Genomic DNA, 17,560 nt, shown 5'->3' on the forward strand with positions numbered 1-17,560 from the left:
TAATGCTTTAGTCAGAGAGATCTTTTTGTTACATGCAGTTTATAAGTTGAAATCCTAACATAGAACAGTGAGCTATTAACTGCCATCTAAGAGCTGAATGGAAACTGCAAGGTATAAATTAGAGCATTGTTTTTTGCCCCAGTCTTTGCTTATCCTAATGTTGCAAAAAGGGTTCATTTGGATAGAAATCAATTCTGGTTATTAAAGAGAAACCCCAACCATGGTGTTGCGTTCTAAATTCAGAGTCTGTGTTTCTCCAGACCAACCACTATTAAACTATACTGCCTACCAGTATGGTTGACATGGGACTCCTATACCTTGTAGTCCTTTGTCTTATATAATATTGTCTATACAGTGATTTACACATGTATGATTGATTGTCTCTGTGTAATTTATGTGATGTAAAGTGCTCTGACAACCTACACTGGTATCAATGGTGCTGTACATCAAATTAAATGCACCTGAGAGAGAGATGGAGACTTGAGGAGCACTGTTAAAGGATGGTTGTGAGGGAATCAGGGCCAGCTTTAGGGTGGAGCGACCGGTGCAGCGGCACTGGGTGCTGATCTGTTTGGGGGGCACTGGCCTCAGGGGGGGTTGCAGTGTTTAGCAACAACTTAAAAGCACCTGCTGCAGAGTTCCTTGTGCCTCCAGCTTTCAGGCAGCAATAAAAATGTCATGATAACTCTTGTAATTAATGTTCCTGCTAGAGAGACTGAGATGGAGTTTTGTCTAGTGGCAGTTTTGACTCGCCTTAAAGTAGCACAGCAGGTTAATATGCCTGCTGCAAAGAACAGATCTATATTTTATGTGGATAGCTGAGTGGATTAGTAAAGCCAGCCTTCACCAGCACTTTAAAACAAATTAAATGCATGTGAGAGAGGATCTATGGAGAGATAAGGGGCACTTTGGCCAGATGGTAGTGAGAGAATCCAAAGAGGAGGTCATGGGAAAGAGAGGTGCCAAAAAAAAGATTGTCACACAGGGTGCCACCAGTGCTAAAGTCGGCCCTGCCCTTGAGGCCAGTCCGCCTCATCCATTGGTGCCTCCATTGGCCTTGTTTCAGCAGTAGTAGCTGCAACTTACCAGGGATCAGCAATGCAGGATTTGCACACACACCAAACTAAGTTCACAAACATCATGGTCTCTCTGCCTCATGCACATGCATTTTTAGCATGTGCTGCCTGCTTTGGGGGACTGAAATTATGCAGTAATGGGGGGCAAAATTATTCCATTGTTGACTAAATTATGCAGCAAAGAAAGGCTGCAGCGTAATGCAGCATATTTTCTGATACTTTATTATTTTGACATTTCTACACATGCTAACAGTCTCTGCGAAGATTTTGCCTTATTAGTACCAGTGTAGCACATAAATGCAGTAGTTGATTAAAATCGTCAAATTATGCAGCAGAGGATGCATTATGTGGCAAATATTGCATAGCCATAATTATATAGTAAACATTTGCAAACTTCTGCAAAGAACGTGTACCATGCAGATCACAAAGGGCATAGAATGAGGATTAGTTAGTGGGTTACTACTTATGTCAGAGTGGTAATTTTGTTACTTGGCGTTTATAAGTTAAAATCCTAATATAGAACAGTAAACTATTAACTGTCATCAAAGAACTTCATGCATACTGCAAGATACAGATTGCAGCGTTCTGATTTTTTTCCCCCAGCCATTCATTATCCTAATGTTGCAAATAGGGTTCATTTGGGCGCAAAGTGCTTCTTATTAAAGAGAAATCCTAACCATGATGTTACATTTTAAATTCTGAATTTGTGCTTCTCTAGACAAAGCACTCCTAAACTATACTGCCTATCAGTATGAATGACATGTCACTTCTATACCTTGCAGTCCTCTGTCATATGTAACATTTCTTCTACACTGATTTACATACCAATGATTGATTGTCTCTGTTGGGGGTGTGTGGCCTGGAGCCGATGTGAGAGGAGGCAGGCTTCGGAGCTCCAGCCGGCATACCCCCGGTAAATGATTATCCTGCGCCCCGGGCACATATATTTTGTGCCTGCTGAATGGCGGACTGTCCTGGGAGTGCGTTGCTCTCATTATTGCAGCTAGGCGAGCTGCATGGCAGAGAAAAACCGACTGGCTATGAACTGAGAGTGAGCGGCCCGGAGCAATATAAGATGGCGGCTGACGAGGGGAGGAGCAGCTAGCCCTCGACGTTCTGACTGGACCCTGAGCAACCGAGGGCCAAGAGTATCTCCCATGATACTTAGCGGAGTGGGCCAAAAGCGGAGACGCCGCACTTTGAAAGGTGTTGGCGGGAGACCTGGTAGACCCCTCACACCCGTCACAGAAAGGTAAAGACGGGGACTGAACTCGCAGCCGAGTAGTGGAGAGGCCTATGTCGGAGGTGGCACCCAGTTGAGACCGGAAACTCCTGGGTGTGCGCCGTAGTGCAGATACATTAGACGCCAGCTGTTGTTTCATCTCCCTGCAGCCCGGTAAGGAGCAAACTGTTTGTGGAGGCAGAGATTCGCCATTGGGAGGCCTTGCGGGGGAGCTGGCGTGCAGTACGGCCTAGCCGCAGCATGAATGAGGGTTGGGAGCGTGCTTCCCCCCCTCATGTCCTGATAACTGAAGAGTGCAGTAGTGGATGGCTGAGCAGCTGGGAAGTGTTCGCTGCAACAGTGCAACATTAGCAAAAGCAGCGAATGCATGTTTAACGTGTCCCCTCTGATGGTAAGGTTGATCATTGAGACTATACCTGAGATCATGGACAAAAGTGGGCCTAATGTGACATGCCTGGGCGGGAGGGACAGGTGGGGGGAACTGTTGGGGATAGTTTGAATAGATACACAGGAACCGTGAAGTTACAGCTAAGCAAATGAGTAATTATCGGGTTGTTAAGTCAGCCGTGGATACCCTGGTAGTAAACGGATGGAGCCAAGCTATTAGATGCCATTGATAAATGTTTTACCACTGTGGGGCGTTTCTTTGCAATATCATAATAGGAACTAGACGAATGAATCTAAAGTTGTATTGATAAATGTGATAGTCATTGTTAGAAAACTCAATAAAATCTGTTTGCAAAAAAAAATAATGATTGATTGTCTCTGTCTCTGTTTAATATGTGTGCAATGGAAAGTACACCCAACACTGGTATGAGAGACGTTATAAAACAAAATTAAATACATGTCAGAGAGAGTTGTAATGGAGACCTTGAGGGGCACTGTTAAAGGATAATAGTGAGGGAATCACTGGCGGGGTGGTCATTGGGGTGCGACAACAAACGTTCTCACTAAGGCCGGCCCTGTGCGGGGCATATTGTGTGCCTCTGAGAAAGTATTCATGGTAATTGCAGCACATGACTGGCACTGCGATTAACATGAATACTCATACAATCTGTTATGCAAAGGTTGGTCGCACACTGCTCGTCACACCAGCAAGTAGCCCCAAAGGACTGTGGTAAATGTAGTGGCGACGGCGGGTACGCCTATGCCACGATGTATAAAGAACAGTATGTGTTGCGTTAGCCATCCCTGGACACGTGTTTCGAGGTAACGCAACACATACTGTTCTTTTTACACATCGTGGCATAGGCGTACCCGCCGTCGCCACTACATTTCCCACAGTCCTTTGGGGCAACTTGCTGGTGTGATGAGCAGTGTGCGACCTACTTTTGCACAATTTATTACGGCTCCCTTGAGCCAACGTGCTGACGAGCCTTGGATCTGCACCTGCGCGCCAGGAGAGGTACTTGACCTGTTTTTAATTACATTTTGGCAGTCCACACGGCACCCCCTTACACTGACCTGCTCCCTGCTGACGAGAGGCAACTACCTCGAAACACGTGTCCAGGGATGGCTAACGCAACACATACTGTTCTTTTTACACATCGTGGCATAGGCGTACCCGCCGTCGCCACTACATTTCCCACAGTCCTTTGGGGCAACTTGCTGGTGTGACGAGCAGTGTGCGACCTACTTTTGCACAATTTATTACGGCTCCCTTGAGCCAACGGGCTGACGAGCCTTGGATCTGCACCTGCGCGCCAGGAGAGGTACTTGACCTGTTTTTAATTACATTTTGGAAGTCCACACGGCACCCCCTTACACTGACCTGCTCCCTGCTGACGAGAGGCAACTACCTCGAAACACATGTCCAGGGATGGCTAACGCAACACATACTTTCTTTTTACACATCGTGGCATAGGCGTACCCGCCGTCGCCACTACATTTCCCACAGTCCTTTGGGGCAACTTGCTGGTGTGACGAGCAGTGTGTGACCTACTTTTGCACAATTTATTACGGCTCCCTTGAGCCAACGGGCTGACGAACCTTGGATCTGAACCTGCGCGCCAGGAGAGGTACTTGACCTGTTTTTAATTACATTTTGGCAGTCCACACGGCACCCCCTTACACTGACCTGCTCCCTGCTGACGAGAGGCAACTACCTCAAAACACGTGTCCAGGGATGGCTAACGCAACACATACTGTTCTTTTTACACATCGTGGCATAGGCGTACCCGCCGTCGCCACTACATTTCCCACAGTCCTTTGGGGCAACTTGCTGGTGTGACGAGCAGTGTGCGACCTACTTTTGCACAATTTATTACGGCTCCCTTGAGCCAACGGGCTGACGAGCCTTGGATCTGCACCTGCGCGCCAGGAGAGGTACTTGACCTGTTTTTAATTACATTTTGGCAGTCCACACGGCACCCCCTTACACTGACCTGCTTCCTGCTGACGAGAGGCAACTACCTCGAAACACGTGTCCAGGGATGGCTAACGCAACACATACTGTTCTTTTTACACATCGTGGCATAGGCGTACCCGCCGTCGCCACTACATTTCCCACAGTCCTTTGGGGCAACTTGCTGGTGTGACGAGCAGTGTGTGACCTACTTTTGCACAATTTATTACGGCTCCCTTGAGCCAATGGGCTGACGAGCCTTGGATCTGCACCTGCGCGCCAGGAGAGGTACTTGACCTGTTTTTAATTACATTTTGGCAGTCCACACGGCACCCCCTTACACTGACCTGCTCCCTGCTGACGAGAGGCAACTATCTCGAAACACGTGTCCAGGGATGGCTAACGCAACACATACTGTTCTTTTTACACATCGTGGCATAGGCGTACCCGCCGTCGCCACTACATTTCCCACAGTCCTTTGGGGCAACTTGCTGGTGTGACGAGCAGTGTGCGACCTACTTTTGCACAATTTATTACGGCTCCCTTGAGCCAACGGGCTGACGAGCCTTGGATCTGCACCTGCGCGCCAGGAGAGGTACTTGACCTGTTTTTAATTACATTTTGGCAGTCCACACTGCACCCCCTTACACTGACCTGCTCCCTGCTGACGAGAGGCAACTACCTCGAAACACGTGTCCAGGGATGGCTAACGCAACACTTACTGTTCTTTTTACACATCGTGGCATAGGCGTACCTGCCGTCGCCACTACATTTCCCACAGTCCTTTGGGGCAACTTGCTGGTGTGACGAGCAGTGTGCGACCTACTTTTGCACAATTTATTACGGCTCCCTTGAGCCAACGGGCTGACGAGCCTTGGATCTGCACCTGCGCGCCAGGAGAGGTACTTGACCTGTTTTTAATTACATTTTGGCAGTCCACACGGCACCCCCTTACACTGACCTGCTCCCTGCTGACGAGAGGCAACTACCTCGAAACACGTGTCCAGGGATGGCTAACGCAACACATACTGTTCTTTTTACACTTCGTGGCATAGGCATACCCGCCGTCGCCACTACATTTCCCACAGTCCTTTGGGGCAACTTGCTGGTGTGACGAGCAGTGTGCGACCTACTTTTGCACAATTTATTACGGCTCCCTTGAGCCAACGGTCTGACGAGCCTTGGATCTGCACCTGCGCGCCAGGAGAGGTACTTGACCTGTTTTTAATTACATTTTGGCAGTCCACACGGCACCCCCTTACACTGACCTGCTCCCTGCTGACGAGAGGCAACTACCTCGAAACACGTGTCCAGGGATGGCTAACGCAACACATACTGTTCTTTTTACACATCGTGGCATAGGCGTACCCGCCGTCGCCACTACATTTCCCACAGTCCTTTGGGGTAACTTGCTGGTGCGACGAGCAGTGTGCGACCTACTTTTGCACAATTTATTACGGCTCCCTTGAGCCAACGGGCTGACGAGCCTTGGATCTGCACCTGCGCGCCAGGAGAGGTACTTGACCTGTTTTTAATTACATTTTGGCAGTCCACACGGCACCCCCTTACACTGACCTGCTCCCTGCTGACGAGAGGCAACTACCTCGAAACATGTGTCCAGGGATGGCTAACGCAACACATACTGTTCTTTTTACGCATCGTGGCATAGGCGTACCCGCCGTCGCCACTACATTTCCCACAGTCCTTTGGGGCAACTTGCTGGTGTGACGAGCAGTGTGCGACCTACTTTTGCACAACTCATACAATCTGCACTGATATGTGTTGCTGCAACCACACGCGCGTTCGGGTTACTGGCGCACACAGCCTTGGCTGCAGCGCACAGAGACCTTACAGTGCCACACACAGAGAGAAAAAATTAGAGGGGAGGGGACATTGCTTGTAGGACAGGAAAAGTGGTTTCAATTTTGTAGTATCTGCATTCCTTTGGTGTAGTGATACCACTTAAATTCTCAGCCTCTTCATGGAACGGACTTTAATACTTTTCGGGTGCTTTGAAGTGCATGCCAGCAACTGAGATTCTCTGCAGTTTCTGAAACCAGAGACACATCAGTCACACTTTGTGATCATCTTGGCACAACTTAGTGGCTTTCAGGTATCCTGAAAAGGATCATTTTGAAACGTTGTGGATTTCTTTCCACATTGCGTCACTTGCTACACCATCTCTACCTGATATATGACATTGAAATTTATAGGACGTAATACTTTACTAATTACCACTACTTATCACCTCATGGGGTATAGGTCAATAAGGCTTAATAATATTTGTTTTTGTGCATATTTTCATAATGGCATGAAAGTGCTAACACAGCATATTTGTATTGAAAAAATATCAATGCAAATTGAAATCTGCCATAATAATGTGCGTGATTCAATAATAGTTTTTACATGGAAATCAATGAAATGCGATTGTCATACTAACCCCTCTTTAACAAGTCACTAAGTGACCGAACCAAGTCATTTGGTACTAATTGTTCTTATCAAACAACAGGTTAGCAGTCACAAAGCCCAGCAATGGGTTGCAATAGCTGTCATGCCTGCCACACTACACAACCGATGTATCCAGTTACATAGACTATATAGCGCTTATAAGAGGCAAGGGGCCAGCCTGGGAGTCGTGTGCACCCTCAGGATATTCCTCCCAATAGGTCGGCAACTGACCCTGCTGGGCATCACCAGGTATGCAGGGACGTTTTACATAGCTCAGCAGATCTGAGAACACATGTAAACTCATATTCTCACTAACCTCTGTGAAGAAAGAGCTTTCCTGTTTCGAGATATACACTTAAATTCCCAGTTGGGGAGGAGGAGCCTAGCGCGCACCCAAGATGGCCGCGTAGGTGCGAGGCTCCCGAGGACCTCCGCGACCTCCTGCATAAATCCTGACCGAATCCTGTCCTAGATGAGGGGACTGTGTTTGTGAACCCGAGCTGAGGTGACGCCCGTTTTCCGTTTTCAATTCGGACTTCGGACACCGGCGGGAGCACCGATCAAGGTTTGCGGCCTTCTCCACACCGGCCCCCCGTACTGGAGTTGTGGGGCGATCCGGCGACAAAGTGAATAACAGCGGCGGGCAAGGCTGGGCGACTCGCGCACCCCGCACTTTCACTTTCGCTTTTGCGCCCTCCTTGCTGCCAGGCGAGGTAGGGTCGCGAAGCGGTGTGTGGTGGTGTGGCCTCGTTGGGGTGCCCTGCCGGCCCGCCGGCTGCGGTCCGTCCTGCGGAGCGGTGGTCGCCCCCCCCCAGAGCCCTTGAACGGGATTGTCTACCCCCTTTTTGAGGAGATTGGCTCGATTTGGGGACCGCGACCATGGCCACAAAACAAGATGGCGACCGGGCTAAGGTGAAGTCGACCCGTCGTGGCGCGGCCCATCAATCCAACAACATGGACCGCTACACCCTCCAGAAGGGATCTCCAGAGGCGCTGCGTAGGTCCCCTACGGGCCCGACTGATGCTCCTGCTCTGCCCACGGACCTGACCCTCCGAGACGTCATGGGCGCCATCGCCGAGATGAAGGCCTCGGTGGACCAGCGCTTTGACACTCTGGCGCAGAAGATCGACTCGGTCCTCGTGGACGTGGGCCTCGTGAGAGCCGATCTGTCAAAAACAAATGACCGGGTCGATTCTTTGGCCCACTCTACCTCGGGCCTCACATCTGACGTGGCGGCCCTCCAACAGGAGGTGCGCAGGCTTGGCCAGGCGAGCGCCCTGATGCATCGTCGGCTGGAGGATTCCGAGGGTCGGGCCCGGAGAAACAACGTCCGCATTATCGGGGTGCCGGAGGGACGCGAGGCAGAGGCAGCGGATCTGTTTGTGGAGGACTTGGTCCTCACCCATCTCCAGCCTCGGGGGCTGAGTAAATTCTTTGCAGTGGAACGTGCCCACAGGGTCCCCGGGGGTAGGCCTAAGGCCGGAGCCCCTCCGAGGCCTCTCATCGCCCGGATTTTCAATTTTCGGGACAGGGACGCTATCCTGCAGACTTCCAGGCTACAAGGGCCGCTCAGACTTGACAATATGGATATAAATTTCTATCCTGACTTTACTCCGGCGGTCCAAAAGCAGAGACTGAGCTTCCTCGGTGTCAAATGTCGCCTACGGGACCTGAATCTCAAATATGCGATGCTTTTTCCGGCTAAGCTGAGGGTGGAGGTGGATGGCCGCACGCACGTTTTTGATCGTCCCGAGGCGGCCGGGGACTGGCTGGACACTTTGCCCGGAGATCGGGGCCGGGGGGGTGGGGGGGGAGCGGTTGGTGGGGAGGGCCCGCCGGATCAGGACTGAGGGACTAATGGTGGGCCTTGCTCTGGACTGTGTTATTGTCACCATTGACTGTTAGGGTAAGTTCCCCTCCTGTGGAGGTCGTGTGGGGTCTCTTGGGGGATCTCCCTCCTCCTCTGGAGGACTAGTTAGTTTTCTTTCTATGGGGCGACAGGCACACTGCACTTTGGGGGGCTGTTTGGGCTCATGCAGGGGTGCAGGGTGGGGGGAGTTCTGTTGGGATGGGTGGGTTGGGGTGGGGTGTGGTTCGTTTCTACCGCAAGGCAAACCCTTCATTGTATTGGTGTTTTTGAGATGCTCTCGGGGGGACAAATGATGGCTTCTGTATGTGATGGGGGGTAGGGACCTGACTTTGTTGTCCTGGAACGTTAACGGACTGGGTGATAGGATTAAGCGGGGTGTGGTCCTGCAATACCTGAAACGGATTTCGCCTGATGTGGTCTTTTTGCAGGAGACACACCTCATTGGTAACTCCTTTTGTGCCATGAATCGACGTGGTTATCGTTTGGTGGCCCACTCGGGCTTCACATCAGGCTCACGAGGGGTGGGCATTATGGTCAAGACCTCGCTCCCGCTAGAAATAGACGAGGTGCGCCATGATGAGAGGGGACGCTACACTGTCTTGGTGGGGAGAATGGAGGGCAAAGTAGTCGTCTTTGTCTCAGTGTACGTCCCACCGGGGTTACAGTCCACCACCTTTGCGGACCTGGGACGCCTCCTGCTTGACCTTCCGGGGGGGCTTCTGGTGGTTGGGGGGGACTTCAATGCGGTGGCCTCTGGGACTATGGATCGCTATCCCCCTAGGGACCTCTCCCGGGCACAAGCGTGGCTGTCTGGCCTTTTGGACACACTGGGATTGGTGGACTGTTGGCGTCTAAAGCATCCCACTCAGCTGCAATACACCTTCCATTCGGGGGCCCATGGTAGCCTTTCGCGGCTTGATCATGTCCTTGTCCCTGCGGCCTATGCCGGGAGAGTGGGGAGGTGCGCCATCTGGCGCGGGGTATCTCAGATCATTCCCCACTCCTGTTGCATTTTGATGTCTTCCCGAGGGGGGAGGGCAGGGTAGCTCCAATCAATGCCTGGTACCTGCGCGACCCCACTATTCGTGCTGACTTGATTAAATCCTTGCAACGGTATTTTGAGGAGAATGTGGGGTCTGTCCCGTCGGCCATCTCCCTGTGGGAGGCTTTCAAGACAGTGCTTAGAGGGGAGGCCCTCTCCTTTATTTCCCATGCCCGGAGGCGCGCACAGGAGGAGGTGACCCGGGTGGAGGCCGAAATTACTGAACTGGAGGGTGATCTGGGGAGTGGGGTGACTGACACTGCGCTGCACGTTCTACACCTTAAGCAGGCGGCCTATAGGTCCCTCGTCACGGAGGCGGCCAGGGGCCTCAGCAGAGAGCAACAGGGGCGATTGTATGATGTGGGTGATAAGGCTGGCAAGTTGATTGCGTGGTTGGATAAGGAGAGAGCTAGTCGTGTGGTCCCGCTGATTGAGAGAATGGATGGTGTACGTGTTACTGAGCCGGAAGGCATTGTCTCTTGCTTCGCGGATTATTTCCGCGAGGTATATTCCCCGGTTTCTCCCTGCCCGGAGGAGGATTCCCATGCCCTGCTGCGTGACATCGCGCTGCCCTCCCTCTCAATGGAGGACAGGGAGTTGATGGATGCCGCCCCCACCTCGGACGAAATTGCCCTCGCCATCCGCTCGGTCGCTTCTGGCAAGGCCATGGGCCCGAACGGCATTCCTATCGAGTTGTATAAACTGCGACCGGATGTACTGGCGCCCCACCTCCGCGCAATGTTCCTTGCGGCCCACTCGCGAGGCTCCCTCCCGCCGGACCAGCGTCTGGCTACCATCGTGGTTATCCACAAGGAGGGGAGACCGCGAGACCGGGTTACATCCTACCGGCCTATCTCGCTCTTGAACGCGGAGCCTAAAATCCTTGCCAAGGTGCTCGCCAACCGGCTGGTCGGCGTGGTGGGCGATTTGGTCCACCAAGACCAGTCCGGCTTTATTCCCCATCGCAATACGGCCCTTAATCTGCGGCGCTTGCACGGGGTGCTCGCGCGTGTTCCGTTCGTGCGGGAGCCGGCCATCTTGGCGTCCCTGGACGCCACCATGGCGTTCGACACGCTCGAATGGCCCTACATCTGGGCGATGCTGGCGAAATTTGGATTTGGCCCGGGATTCATCAGTTGGGTCAAATTGTTGTACTCGGACCCATTGGCACAGGTGGTGGTGAATGGTCGAGTCTCGGCCCCATTCGTGCTGGGACGGGGCACGCGACAGGGTTGTCCCCTGTCGCCGCTCCTTTTTGCACTGGCCTTGGAACCCCTGGCGGAGTGGCTGCGTGGCACCCTTCTATCCGTGGTCTCCGTTGGACCCCCGAGTATGAGGACCGCGTGTCCCTCTACGCTGACGATATCCTTTTGTACTTAGCCTCCCCGCGCAAATCACTGATTGTCCTGGTCGATGTTCTGCGCTCCTTTGGCCGTAATTCAGGCCTTGTCATCAACTGGGCTAAATCCTGTGTCTATGTGCTTTCCGGGGAGGCCCCTGTCCTCCCTCGGGGCTGTCCGATCCAGATTGCCTCGCAGGGATTTCGATACCTGGGGGTCTATATTACGCTGGACCCGGTGGCCCGCTATGAGCGAAATTTGCTTCCCCCCCTCCAGCGCTTGAAGGAGGACGTCGCGCGCTGGCGGCGCTTGCCGCTTTCGCCGCTCGGCCGGGCGGCATTGTTCAAGATGATGTCATTGCCGCGCTTTCTGTACGCTCTCCAGAACACTATGGACTTGGTCCCGGCGCGCTACTTCCGTGAGGTGGAAAGCTTACAGCGCCGTCTGTTTTGGGACGGGAGGCCGCGTATAGCCCTGGCAAAATTGACGCTCCCGTGGTACGACGGAGGGATTGCCCTCCCGGATATTAAGCGGTATTACTGGGCCTCCCAGTTAGCTGCAATTAATCACGGCTTCTATGGGCCCGCCCTCAACCCGGCATTTGAAATGGACAAAATGCTCCTGCCCGGTGGCGACTACAATCGAGCGCTCTACACTAGCGTGCCCGATTCCCGCTTGACGGGACCCACGCGTGTCATGGTGCGAGTATGGCACGCGGCTAATGCAGCTATGGGATGGAAGGACCGTTTGACCCGGGCGTCACCGTTGTATGCGTCGGAGAGGCTGGGCTCTTTGTGGACCTCGAAGGGCTTCGAGAGGTGGGACATGATAGGCATCAGTACAGTGGGAGATCTCTGGACGAGGGGAGGATTCAAAACATTCGAGACGCTGCAGGCGGAGTTTCAGCTGCAGGGCAGTGAATACTTTCGCTACCTGCAGGTCCATCACGCACTGGGTTCCGTCTTCCCAGACGTGGCCTCCATCCCGGAGTCCTCCCCCCTGGAGGATAGAGTGCTAGATGGCCACGTTCCGGACAGCACGATCTCCCTCATTTACAAGAAATTGATAAATGACCGCTCGGGCTTACTGACTGGCCTCCGCGGGGCTTGGGTTGCCGATGGGCTGGAGTTGGACGACAAGGACTGGATTTCCGCGGTGGCCTCTCCGAAGGAGGTGGCCATCCCGGCTCGCCTTCGCTTCGTCCAGCTTAAGATACTCCACCGGGTGTATATGACGGGGCCAAGGCTTCTGCGTATGGGCTATGCCGAGGATGGATTGTGTAAGCGTGGGTGTGGTGCTTTGGCGACTTTTTTGCACATTCTGTGGGAATGTCCGAGGGTGGAGCGATTCTGGCGTGGTGTGCATGAGGTCCTGCGAGCGGTTACGCATGTCGCGCTGTTGCCTGAAGCGAGGAGATGCTTGCTGAATGTGTGGGAACCGACCGATTACTCGGTTCCGCAGACGCGATGGGTGACTCTGGGATATATGATAGCTAAACGTGACATTGCTCAACTGTGGGGATCCCAGAGGCCCCCGGCGGTGTCGGCCTGGAAAGAACACATGGATTGGTGCATGTTCCGAGAAAAGGTGGTGTATGTGGCGCGGGGTAAGCCTGGGGCATGGGTGAAGATATGGGGCCCCTGGAACGCCTACCGCGGGGGTATTTGCGAGCCGCCGTTGTTGCCTCCCGCTTCACCAGCTCCATCCCCCTAGTTGACCCCCTCCCTCAGCCCCGGGCACATTGTTCTCCCAGTCCCGGATCTGTTTCCCTTCCCCTCTCTGGATTTCTTTGGATGGTTGGGGTCCCCCACTTGAGGAGCACGTGTTGTCATTCTCGATCGCGGGTTGCCTTGCGGGTGTGGTTTTATGTTGTTGTGTTGTATAAAACGAAACCGTATTGTGGGCTCAGAGTCATGTGGCCCACATTGTTGATACCTCCTGCTTTATCGTCTCTGCAAAGCCAAGTGCCTCATTGTATGTATGTCATTTGCTTCTGTCACTTTAGCGGCCGGCCGGAAGGTTGTAGGCCCATACCTGTATATATTTGAGATTGCAATAAACGGTTTCAAAAAAATAAAAAAAATAAAATAAATAAATTCCCAGTTGGTTGTTCAGATTCTTCCTATGTGCAATGATAGGCTTAAACCTGTTTTTTCCCAGTAGCCCAGTTACAGTCTGTACTTCATAGGGTAAGTGTCCCAAACACTCATTCATTCTACGAATACAGTACTATAATGCTTTGAAGCTAATATGCACGTCAGCATCAAAGTGATTATTAATAGGAATCCAAAACAATATTTGAGTAACCGATTCCCGGAGATGCAGAAGAGGATCCACTGAGGGCTAACAATATATGATCCATTCAGATGAACAGATTTGCAAATTATATTTCATTTTGGGTATATCACGTCATCTGTTTTATTTTTAGCAGTGGGCAGCAAATCTCAGATCAGAGGTAAACCTGACAGAGTATGAAATGTGATGTTAGAAAAGACTCAAAGTAATGAAAATTACCATTAGGGAAATCAAGCCCTTCGCTTATAAAATATTTCGTTTCGATCCTTCATTAAGAGTGTGCCCTATAAATCTGGGAAATAATAATTTCAGTGTAATAAAAAAACTTCTGTAAATGGAAGCAGTACCATTTTATTAAACACAGTAGTCGCTAAAAGTGTTGAAGATGAAAGTCAGTTTAGAAAACCTCTGTGCAACTCAGTAGAGTTTTCAGTGAAATGTCAATGGTTCAAATACTGGGACAAGGTTGTAAAGCAGCGCGGGGCTCCCCAATGTAAACAGCATAATGAATTGGGACATCAATAAGAATGATGCATCTTCACAGAAATGATAGACACACATTAGGTAAACGTGTATAAATGAAAGCAAAACCCAAACCGAATGACTTAGAGTACTCAGAGTCAGGGGCGAATGCCAGAAATGTCCTTTGAATCTAACTGGGTCTATCTGGGCAAAAAACATAATAAGGCACATGAAAGGTTCCAACAGCAAGGTAATTGTAGGATTTCCCTGTTGTCCATAAAAACGAAGTATTTACTTGTAACTATGCCTCACTATGTTATAAAAGAGTGGGATTTAAAGTTATTTTATGCACCTGCAAAATAAAAGTATTGGGCCTTATTCAAGTAGGGAACTCTACCTGAGCACATCACCGCACACTTTGATTTCTGCCAACCGCAGGACAGACATCTCCGCCCTAAAGGCATTCACCATTTTCGAATGCAAATATAACCCTGGTGGTAAGCTTGCAATTCGCACCTTCTTACATGAGGGGCTGTCGACACTTATGACTGAAATTAAAGTATCAGATTTCAGCAATGTGCCTGTACGCTGAGGGGTATATCCACAAGAACATGTGATAACTACCGCAAGAGTAGCTTAACCCAACTATCAACATCGCAGCCCATTGCGGGAAAATAACCCTGTGTCAACGTGGAATTCACATCAGGGAGGTAGCATGCGATAGTCCGCTGAAAACGCGGCCAATGTCCGTGATACAACCAACCCGACGGAGATAAAGACACAAACCCAACACCAAAAAACCTGCGATGGGCCAAAGCGCGATGAGGAAATCAGCGACAAGCAGCGCCAGGCCTGCACACACACCTGGCCGGGGGGGGGGGGGAGGGGGGGGGGAGGTGGGTGGTAGGAGAAATCTCCATAAAAGTTGTACAAAAACACCCAAACACAAACTGAGCAACACCCAGGCACCATGAAGGCAGCCGGAGCAGGCGAAGAGGACAAGTGCAACCCCACAAGCACCCAGGACGACCAGCCCGGGACCTCGGGGACAGGGAAGGGCAAGGACAAAAGGAGGAGGAAGACGAAGTTCAGTCCGCAGGTGAACAGTATCATAGTCACGGAGGTGATGGAACACCATCAACAACTGTTCGTCACCTCCAACGTGTCATTGGGCACCAAAACTAGAATATGGCGGGACATCATGGACAAGGTGAATGCCGTCAGAGAGCACAAGAGGACAATGGACGAGGTCAAGAGGCGATGGAATGACATCAAGCGGAAGACCAAAGAGAAACTTGCAGCCAACCAGAAGGCATCAATGCAGACTGGAGGTGGGGGCCCAGCGCCACAGCTCGAGCTGGATGACATGGAGAAGCTGGTGTTGACAGTCATCAGTGTGGATACTGTGGCCGGAGTCGGGGGACCGACACTGCTCGACAGGACACAACACAACCGCAACAGGGTGAGTGACCACCAGGTACTGGGGGGACGGGTGGAGATGGTCACAATGGTACACAGTTACACAATCTATTTTTCTCCAACTGACCATCCGATGGTCGGTACCAATACACGTAGATGGAATGATGTGAAGGAAAACGGTGAGGGGAAATTTTAACTTCACCAATAGGTGAGCAAGGAAACAATTCCTTTTGGTTTAGGTACCCTCACACACCCTAGTGGTGTCATGCTTCATCATCGGGTCACCCTGACGCCTAAAAGTCGGGGTGGGCTCGACCACAATGTTGGGAGCTCTTTGAAGATATTACAGACCAGGCTGGGAGTCGCGTAACTAGTTAGCATGGAGGAGTCTCGTTCGGAATTAACCAGACAAATCGCTCCACCAACTAAGAACGGCCATGCACCACCACCCACAGAATCGAGAAAGAGCTATCAATCTGTCAATCCTTTCCGTGTCCGGGCCGGGCCGGGTGAGGTGCATGGCCGTATTGTATTGGTACCGACCATCGGATGGTCAGTTGGAGTAAAATAGATTGTGTAACTGTTTATATTGGGAGGAGTTACTCTGACCCGGAATCCTCTCCACCCTCTAGGCAAAGAAAAAACTTTTTTCAATAGCCTTTTGTATACACAATGGTACACATGCACAATCAAGCAGAGCACAGTGCACACCGTCAATGACTCTGGGTCATCGCCCAGATCCACAGACTGTCACAATGTACAATGCCATGCTGTCTGAATGTCAACATGTACCATGTGGCTACATACATGTTGACACATTACAATAACCCATCCCCCCTTCACATTGCAGGGCCAGCGTCAACACCCCCTGCAGAGCAGTCTCAGCCACTCTTCACTGATGACGAGGAGGACAACCCCAGCATCGACACCCAAGCCCTCCTAGACATCATTGATAACATCCGTGACTCACATCCAGGATCAGGGCTGACCAGCTGAATCGAGGAGACCCCACCCACCACACAAACCACCCAGCAGGAGGCACCCACGGCCCTCCAGTCTCCCAAGACCCCAGGAACAACACATGGCCTTCCAACGCCGTGTGCTTGAGGCCCAGAGGGAGACGGCTGAGCAGGTGCGGGTGGGGTGTGACCTCATGGCCACCAAACTGGACGCCATCCATGGGTGTCTAGACCTGCTCCATGGCCTCCAATGAACCCTGACTGACATTACTGGAGTCCTGACGCAGAGAGTAGAACACCTGTACACTCAGAGTGGCTCCAGCGATATCAGCCGTGAGCTGACACACATGCGAAGGCTCATGGAGGACATGGTGCGGGTGGAGGCGGAAAGGATGGCAGCCACAGCTGTACATCAGCGAAATGTAGCAGGGATCTACCATGCCCTGTAGACCATCATCATGGCATTGCTGCCACAAGGCGTGGTGCTGATGAATGCTGCTGACCCCACACAATCCACATCTCCGCCTCCTGGTGTGTCAATGCCCCACCGTGCGGCAGGTGTATCCACTTTGGCACCTGATGTGTCACTGCCACACAGTGTGGCCGACAACCCTCCTCTGGCGCCTGATGTGTCAGTGGCACACACAGTGCCCCAGCCGATACTGCAACACCCACAGGTGGGGTAGTGCACACATCCGGGGAAGAGGACATGGATGGGTTTGTGATCAGGAGGCACTAGCATTTATTTCCGCCACCTGGCCTGTTTCTGCTTGGTGCCGCACATGGCCCCATGACCTTCCACTGACCCACGATACACTCCGATGCACTCACCTTGGACAGCGACATGGACTGCCATATCCTTTTTGATGACCAATGACACGGCGACCACACTGCGGACTGTACCCTACCCCCTCCGCAGGACTTGTCATCCCCGGATGGACTCTGACTGGTCCTCCACGGGCCCATGTTGTGTAGTGTGCTCGGCATTGCCCTGTACCGCTCCAGCTGCAGGACTGCACTGGATGTACAATAAACATCCAGTGACGCACTGCTGTGTCTTG

The sequence above is a fragment of the Triturus cristatus genome, chromosome 4_2 (genome assembly GCF_964204655.1).
Source record: "Triturus cristatus chromosome 4_2, aTriCri1.1, whole genome shotgun sequence".
NCBI lineage: Eukaryota > Metazoa > Chordata > Amphibia > Caudata > Salamandridae > Triturus > Triturus cristatus.